The 8,885-nt window shown below is 35.3% G+C and overlaps 1 protein-coding gene across 4 annotated transcripts in view; it reads right to left on the bottom strand.

Annotated features, from left to right (window-relative positions):
* Positions 1-8,885, bottom strand: part of LOC114026052 (kinesin-like protein KIF27) — a 107,548-nt gene that overhangs the window by 43,471 nt on the left and 55,192 nt on the right. The gene's annotated exons all lie outside the window — the stretch shown is intronic.

Here is an 8,885-nt window from a genome sequence, read left to right as displayed (position 1 = left end):
AAAGAAAGAAAGAAAGAAAGAAAGAAAGAAAGAAAGAAAGAAAGAAAAAGAAAGAAAGGAAAACTGAATACACAAATACAGATTTGGTCCTGAAAAATGCACCTTCCCACCTTTGCAAAGGACAAGGACAACATGTGTAGAACACTTCATAAATGTCGGTTAGTTTTGCTTTACTGGTAGTTTTTGTTCCATTTTTAATTCTTTATTATAAAGGATGGCTCTCAGAGGAACATATTGGCAAATGCAAGTGACAAAAGAAGATGTTAATGAAAATTTTTTAAACAGAATTAGGATTTGAACTTAAAACTCCCAAGCCAATCCTCATACCACTATACCTTACAGCTTCTCCTCTTTGCCATATTATATAATGTCCTTTACATAAAACATTGTACCTCTTTCTCAAACAAATAAAAACAATGCACCAAAGCATTATGCTTAAAAAAAAAGTCAAAACTATGGGGCAGCTAGGTGGTGCAGTGGATAGAGCACCAGCCCTGGAGTCAGGAGGACCTGAGTTCAAATCCGGCCTCAGACACTTGACGCTTACTAGCTGTGTGACCCTGAGCAAGTCACTTAAGTTAGGTAACCCCATTACCTAACCCCCCCCCCCAAAAAAAATTAAGACTTGCTAACATGTCCAAGTCTTTACAATGGCAATAGAGAGCCACAGAGTAACTCAAAATCCCTTTTATACAAGTATTTATTTAGTAAGCTCCTGGCATAGACCAAGAACTGTGCTAGTGATTTGTTTTCTACAATTACTTTAAAAAAAGAAAGAAGCCTACTCACATATAAAATATATTAACCACAATTACTCATTTGCCTTTATTTTGCAACCTATTCAACAATAAACTTTGGATAAATTATGTGTAACTATCTTCATGGGAAATAGGCTACATAATTAAATTAAAATGTAAAGGTAATTTTAAAACTTCATTTTACCCACCAGTTTCCACCTCTTTTTTTCTCTCAAATCTTTAACTAAAACTATTAATTTGAGTTTTACCTCTTCTCTCTTCACCTGTCAGAGTGAAAGATTCAAAAAACATAAAACATGAAAGACAAGAAAAGACTAAAGATGCAGAAAACCCACCATTTGTATAAATCAACCTTTGAATAAATGAGGTGACTGTCATTGACCTGATTCACATTACAACTCCTAGAGCCAGAACTGGAGCTAGCTTGATATGACACTATGCAGTTTGAGATAAAAGCCCATTTGCTTAGTTAAAAAGAATGCCACGCTGGTTTCAGCAGAATGGTGTTCTTACAAATATCACTCTCTTAGGATTTAAAAGATCAAAAGATGAAACAGCTGTTCCACAGTCTTTCTGTAGTGAATTGGCAAGGAAGAACAAGTGCTCTGAACCCAGCAGAGAAAAAGTAGGAGGTTTCATAAGACTGATGACCATACTATAAATTTTGGAGAGACAGTCCATATTTCAAGAAAATTAGGAATACATTTAATGGGACTTCATAAGAGGAATATCATTTATAAGTTTATATGTCCTAATTTTTGGTTTAGAAAATAGTCACCATCTATGATGTACATTCACAACCACCACACCTTCATTCTAACATGTTGTGTTTGGGTTTGCTTTGGTAGGTGATAACAAGAATTTAAATAGGTTTTATGGCAGAGATGATGAGATAATTAGGGGTAGGTATAAGGAGGGTTTGAAGGGTTGTTGCTACATTATAACATTTTTTTCCCAATTTATTACTTTCAAAACTGTCCTGCTTATCTGTTTCCCCCTCTGAACTTATGCTCCCTCTTAGACGTTTTTAAGAAGCTTCAATGAATGAATCTTCTTTCTTTCTTTCCTTTCTCCTTCCCTTCCTTCCTTCCTTCCTTCCTTTTCTCCCTTTCTTTCCTCCTTAAAGAAGTAAGATACAATTTAAATAGCTGGAGGAATATTCAATGCTCATAGCAATGCCTTGCCAATATAACACAAATGGCAAGACTACCAAAGTTAATTTACACTTTTAATGCCTTACCAATCAGATTACTAAGCGGATATTTTATATAGAACTTGATAAAAAATATAACAAAATTTATTTGGAAAGACAAAAGATCTAGAATAACAAGGGAAAAAAAGTAAGGACAGAGAGGGAAGAGCACTTCCATAACTCAAATTATATGATAAAGCAGCAGTCATCAAAACCATCCAGTACTGGTTAGAAAACAGAGAGATACATGAAATAGATTAGACAAGGGATAACCAGAAACAGTGAAACTTAATAACCCAGTGTACCTTAGGGAAGAAAAATAGGTAGAAAAGGAAGGAAGGAAGGAAGGAAGGGAAGAAGAAAGGAAAGAAAAAAAGAAGATTCATTCATTGAAGCTTCTTAAAAACGTCTAAAAGGGAGCATAAGTTCAGAGGGGGAAACAGATAAGCAGGACAGTTTTGAAAGTAATAAGTTGGGAAAAAAGTTTTATATATATGTATGTATAATGCATAATATTAATCTTAAAAGCAAGCAATGCATAAAAGAGATGCATTATCACATGCAATCCTCTTTTTCTGTTCTATTTTGTATATAGAAATGTTCTGTTTGGGTTGGTCCACTATATTAAAAATGAATCTTCAAAAAAAAATATTGATGTTTTGAGTGGAATACAAGCTTTATGTCACCAATGTGACATGGTAGTCAAGAAAGCTAATTCAGCCTTATGGCTGCATTAAGAGATGCCCAGCTTCTAAGAATAAGCTTATTCCTGTAGGACCTGATCATACTGAATCCAGATTATTGTGTTCATTTCTGGACAACACATTTTAGGAAGGCCATTGATAAGCTGGAAAGCTTCCAGAAGATATCCACCAAAATAGTGAAGAATATTGAGCTCATGACATATATTAAGTATAAGTTTAAGGATCTAGGGATGGTTAGCCTGGGAAAAGAAGACATAAAAGGTATTTGACAATTGTCTTAAAGGATTCTAAGAGTCTGTCACGTAGAAGATGGATTAGACTTGCTCTGCTTTGCCCAAAAGGTGTTACTACAAACAATAGACAGAAGTTACAAAATAGCTAATTTAGACTTGATTTAAGGACAAACTACCTATATCTACAGCTGTCCCAATGTAGACTGGGCTGCCTCAGGAGTTGGAGCATTCATTTCCTTTAATTATAGGTTGAATTATCAGTTTCCAAGCAGGAGATGATCACTTGCCAGGTGTATTATAGAGGACTTTATTGTGGGCAAGGGGAGGTGACTGGTTAAACAATTTCTGAAGTCCTTTCCAACCCTTAAAACCTCTGTGAATCCATTTCAAATAGCATTTACACAAGCTGGTCCTAGTCCCAGGATATGGGCCAGCAGCTATGCTTCCAACTATGATGAAAAGACAGTGGACACACAAAAGTGTCAAGAATCCCAACTGATTACCCAGGACTTTTGATGGTCAAGGGTCTTCTGTGACACTGTAATATGTATGCAGATGTGAGACATGTACACGGGCAAAGGATTCAGCTGTGAAACTATCATTTATGCTAGGGCCTTCCCTCGTTCACTATTTCCAATTTGTCCTCATAGATCGTTTGTACATAGTTGTTTGCATGTTGTCTCCTCCATTAGACTGTGAGTCCTTTGAGAGCAGGGACTGGTTTTATGGTTTCCGTTTTGTTTTCTTTTGTTTTACCTTTCTTTTTATCCCTAGCACTTAGGTGCCTGTCCCATGTTGTTGTTCAGTCATTTTTCAGTTGTGTCTAACTCTTTATGACTGTATTTGGGGTTTTCTTGACAAAAAAACTGGAGTGGTTTGCCATTTCCTTCTCTAGCTCACTTTACAGATAAGGAAACTAAGGTAAACAGGATTAAGTAACGTGCCCAGGGTCACACAGTATCTGAGGCCAGATTTGAACTCAGAAAGATAGATGAGTCTTACTGACTCCAGGACCAGCACTCACTGTGCCACCTCGCTGCCCTCCCTGTTCCATAGTAGTTGCCTAATAAATGCTTATTGATTTGACTTGACTTGTAATTCAATCTATTCAAGACTTTGGTGTGCTTTGGCAGGTCTATCCTTGGATATTTTATGCATTTTGTAGTTATTTGGAATGAGATTTATTTCTCTTTGTATTACTGCTTTTTGCATTTTGTCATTATTATAGAAATGTTGATTTTTGAGGGTTTATTTTGTAGCCTACAACTCTACTGCAGCTTAATAATCTCAATTAGTATCTTTGCTGATTTCCTAGGATTTTTCAAGTATACTATAATATTATTAGGAAATAGGGACAGTTTTATCTCCTCCTTGGCTATCTTTATGCCTGTAATTTCCTTCTGTCTTAACTGCTGTTGTTAGCATTTTCAGAATTGCGTCAATAACAGTGGGAACAATGGGAATCCTTGCCTCACTACTGTATCTATGAGAAAGGTTTTTAGTGCATTTCCATTGCACATAATGCTTGCTTTTGGTTAAAGACAGATGCTTTTAATGATATTAAAAAAGGTCCCTATATGCAGCTTTTTCTGCATCTATTGAGATGATCAAGTAGTTTGGGATGTTTGGGGTTTTAATATGATTAATTATGTTGATTGTTTTTCTAATGTTGAACTGAAGCATCTTCACATCCCTGGTATGAATCCCACTTTGTCATAACTTCTTGGATAAACTGCTGTAGTCTGACAGAATTTAAAAAAAAAAAATTTGAGTACATGTTCATTAATGATATTAGCCTATAGTTTTCCTATTGTATTTTATCTTTCCTTGGTTTAGGAATTAGAACTTTTTCTCATAAAAGTATTCTAGTAGGGTGCTGTCTTTCTCAATTTTTGAGAATGATTTGCAAAGCATGGGTACTAAATGCCTTTAAAATCTGTTAGAAATCTCTTGTGACTATAACCAGATCAGGAGTTTTTTTCTTTTGGCAATTTCTTTAAAACTAGATCTATTTCCTTTTCTGAGATTGGGTTATTTAAAATGTCTATCTGGTCTTCTAATAGTCTGGCTAATTTATATTTTTGAAGATATTTCTTTGTTTCTTCTGTTTTCAGTTTTGTTAACATACAAATAGTGTATAATGTATTATTTTTTAAAAAATTTCTTCTGGTTTTGTTGTGATTTCATTTGGTATTTACTTACTCATTTGTTATTTTATTGATTTGATTTTTCTCCCCTTTTCGTTTTAATCAGATTAAAGGTTCATCAATTTTATTAGTCTTTTCAAAGAACCAGTTTTAGTTTTATTTATCATTTCTGAGTCTTTGTTTCCAATTTATCTATTTCTCCTCTAATTTTTAATATCTCCTCTTCTGTGCATATTGTAGATTTGTTTACTTCTTAGCTTTCTAATTTTTTATGGATATGTACTTCATTAATCTTTTTCAATTTTGTTAATGTATGTTTGTAAGGATATGATTTCCCCCCGAAGACAGTTTTAGCTACCTTCTGGAAATTTTGGCACAGCTTCATCATTATAATTTTATTTTACATTACTACTGTTTCTATGGTTTGTTCTTTGACCCACTCATTATTTAGGATTTCATTGTGAAGTCTCCATTTAGGTCTGTCTTTTGCTTGTGGTCCCTTAATTACCATTTTTATTGAGTTATAGTCTGAAAAGTCTACACTGACTTTTTCTACCTTTTTACTATTTGTTTATCTCTGTACGTTAATACATAGTCATGTTTTGTAAAAGTTCCATGTAGTCCTAAGAATTATGTATATTCTTTTGCCATCCCATTTAGAAGATGTCATAAGCCTTTTAACACTAGTTTCTCCAACAATTTGTTCAGTTCCATGTTTCCCTTTTGTTTATGTTAGACTCATCCAAAACTGAGAAGGATATTTAAATCTTCTGTCACTATTGTGTTCCTATCTATGTCTCCTTGTAGCTCAGACATTTCCTTTATAAGTTTGGATGCCAAGACATTTGAAGTGTATAAATTTATAATTGATTTTGGTTTTGTTGTCTATGGTTCCTTTCAGCATAATGTAGTTTCCTTACTGCCCACTTATTTTTTGAATGTTTGTTTTTGCTTTGTCAGATAGCAAGACTGCAAACTCCTGCTCTCTTGGATTCACATGATGCATAATAATTTTTTTCCATCTCCTCCGGTTTAATTTTGTGAATGTCTTTGTTTTTTAAATTTGCATATTATAGGCAACACACTGTAGAGTTGTTTTTTTCTTATCTGTCACTTTTTTTTTCATTTTATTGGATTGGTTAACCCATTTCATTTAAATTATGAGTTATGTTTATATTTTCCTCCATTTGTCTCTAATCCTTTTTTTAAGATAAGATTTTTTTGTCTCTTCAGCTGTAAACACAGTACTTTGTTCCTTCTTTTACTTTAGTTTAATCCTTTAAGGTGACCTTATTTCCACTGGCTATCTTTCCTCTCACCCCTAATTCCCCCCCCTCTCATTTGCTATTCCTTTCCCTTTGAGGTTTTGCTTATTTGTTCCTTTTTCCTTCCTGTTTTTAATCTTGTTATATAATTCTTTTGCTCTTTTTTTCCTCTTGGTCAAGCAAATTTCTTCTTCATCTCTTCCCTTTCAACTAGTCTAAATGCCCCTTTCCTGAGAGGATTCCTCTCATTTTTACTCATCTCTCTGTCCACTGTAGACCTTCATTCGCTGGTCATGACCCCTATATAATTATCTACACTCTCTCTATTCTCTGTATTCCTTGTGCAGTCAGAACTTCCAAGGTATCCATTCTGGGCTCTTCCCACCAGGCAGTTTCTGTTGTTTTGCCTGATAGAGCATGTTCCATGGACTTTCCATTGTGCCTCACTCCTAGAACAATGGATGTTAGAGAGGACACTGACTCATGGTAGGGTACCTCAACTACCATGCCTCTGAATATGCAGCCCACAACTGATTTATAATCTTCCTCTGGTTACTTCTTTTCCCTATTTCCCTCAAACTCAAAGTCTTTCAACTGATGGCCTGTATAAGTCGTTGTTTCTGAATCTGAAATGTTATATTTATCCACTAGGTTTTCTGGGATTTTGCTGCCTTGAGTTTTTTCTGTAGGTGATCTATGAATTCTTTCATTCATTATTTCATTGTCTATATTTAGAAGTTCTGGGCAGTTTTCTTATATTATTTGTTGCACTATAGTGTTCAGGTTTTTAATCTTGTCATGATTTTCTTGGAGAACTATGATCTGTCTACACATCATGTTTTCAAGATCAGGATGGTTATTTTTAGGATAATGAGCATATTTTCTTTCAGTGTTACTGGTTTTTGTTTCTCTTCTATATTGCCCTTCCCTTCTGTATATTTGCATTCTCAATCTCTCCTTCTCTTTCTTTTGTTTCTTTGGTGTGACTTGTCATTCCAGATTCCAATTTTTTTTTCTATTCTGCCCATTATTTTTGTTGTTTGGGCCATAAATTCTACTCTCATTCTAATTTCTCTTTTGAACTACTCAGAAAGAGTGTGTTGTGGCTCCATGTTCTCTTCAAATTTCACAGGGTCCTCTGTCTCATCAAGTGTTGGATCATTTTCCTTTATTATGCAATATTTATTCATAGATGCCTAAACTCATCTATTTCCTCTAAAGACCATATTTTCTTTTGTTATTAATATTTTCCCAATTGATTTATCCGCTTACAGTCAAGGTCTTTGAGTTTTTTTCTTCCTGAGAACTTTGAATTTCACTCTGTCCCCCACCCCTTCTTTTCCCCTATTGCTCACTTTCTAACTCCCTCTCCAATTGTGGTTTGCTTAGGGGGCTGTATTTCAAAATGTCTCAGCCTCCTCCAATGTAGGGCAATTTACAATTTACCAGTCTAAGTTTATGGCCCAAGTGACTTTTGGGAGTTGAAGGGGATTCAAAGAAATTTCTAGTCCTCCATCTTCTTGGTCACGTGACCCAGAAGGCTCCAAGACCTCTTAATGCTAGTGCCTTTCCTTATCACCAATTTATCCTGTACATGTCTTGTTTGTGTGTGGTTGTTTGCATGTTATCTCCCCCATTAGACCATGTGCTCCTTGAAAAAAGGGACTGTCTTTTGCCTTATCACTAGTATTTATCACAATGCCTGCCACATGTTAAATGCTTAATAAATGCTTGTTGACTTGTCTTTCCTACAACAATTAGGTCAGGTTCCAAAATGTTATGAACTTTAAAGCAAGGGAGAATACCTCTATAATAATTCACATTTCTTACCCTTACAGCTTCATCAGTGGTATTAAAACAGCATGTGGTACCAAACCGTATGCTTTGTGGCCAATGGGATGTAGAATTGCTTATCATATATGAAAATATTTTTGAAAGTTAACCTTTTGGGGTGGGGCACTTGCGGCCTAGAAGCCAACTGTGATCTTCTAGGTCCTTGGGTGCAGCCTTAGCCTAAGCATACGCCAGGAAAAGGTGTTGTCCACTGTCTATTGTCCCTAGGATATGTCCATAACATTGCCCAATCAGCTAGAGGACAGGGAATTCCATAAACAAGGCTTGTTAGGAAGTGAAGCAGGAAATGTTGGTATGAACAAGAAAAGGTATTCCAAAAAAAAAAAAAGGCATTCAGTCTGAGATGACATATGGAACAAAAAACAGGATAGGCATGCCAGTAAGATGAAGAAACCTGATGATCTGAGGTTCATATAGTCACCAGAGAGGAGAGGCCTCAAATGCCAGTCTACAGCAATAGAATAGAGAAACTAGCTTCATAAGTAAGAGCAAACTAGGAAATTTGCTTCAGGCAACCAGAGAGAATAGGACAGTCCAAAGACGAGAACCAGTTTCTACAACTATTTATTGTTACAATGTTCCTAGAAGACAACAATAACAACAACAATAATGACAATAACAGCAATAATAATAGCTAGCATTTAAGTAGCACTTACTATGTGCCAGGTACTGTGCTAAGTGCTTTCTAGATATTATCTAGTTTGATGGTGACAACAACCCTGGGAGGTAGGT

The sequence above is a fragment of the Vombatus ursinus genome, unplaced genomic scaffold (genome assembly GCF_900497805.2).
Source record: "Vombatus ursinus unplaced genomic scaffold, bare-nosed wombat genome assembly UNPS02014832.1, whole genome shotgun sequence".
Classification (NCBI taxonomy): Eukaryota; Metazoa; Chordata; class Mammalia; order Diprotodontia; family Vombatidae; genus Vombatus; species Vombatus ursinus.
Note: the sequence above shows the minus strand (reverse complement) of the source record. Positions and strands in the feature narration are given on the sequence as shown.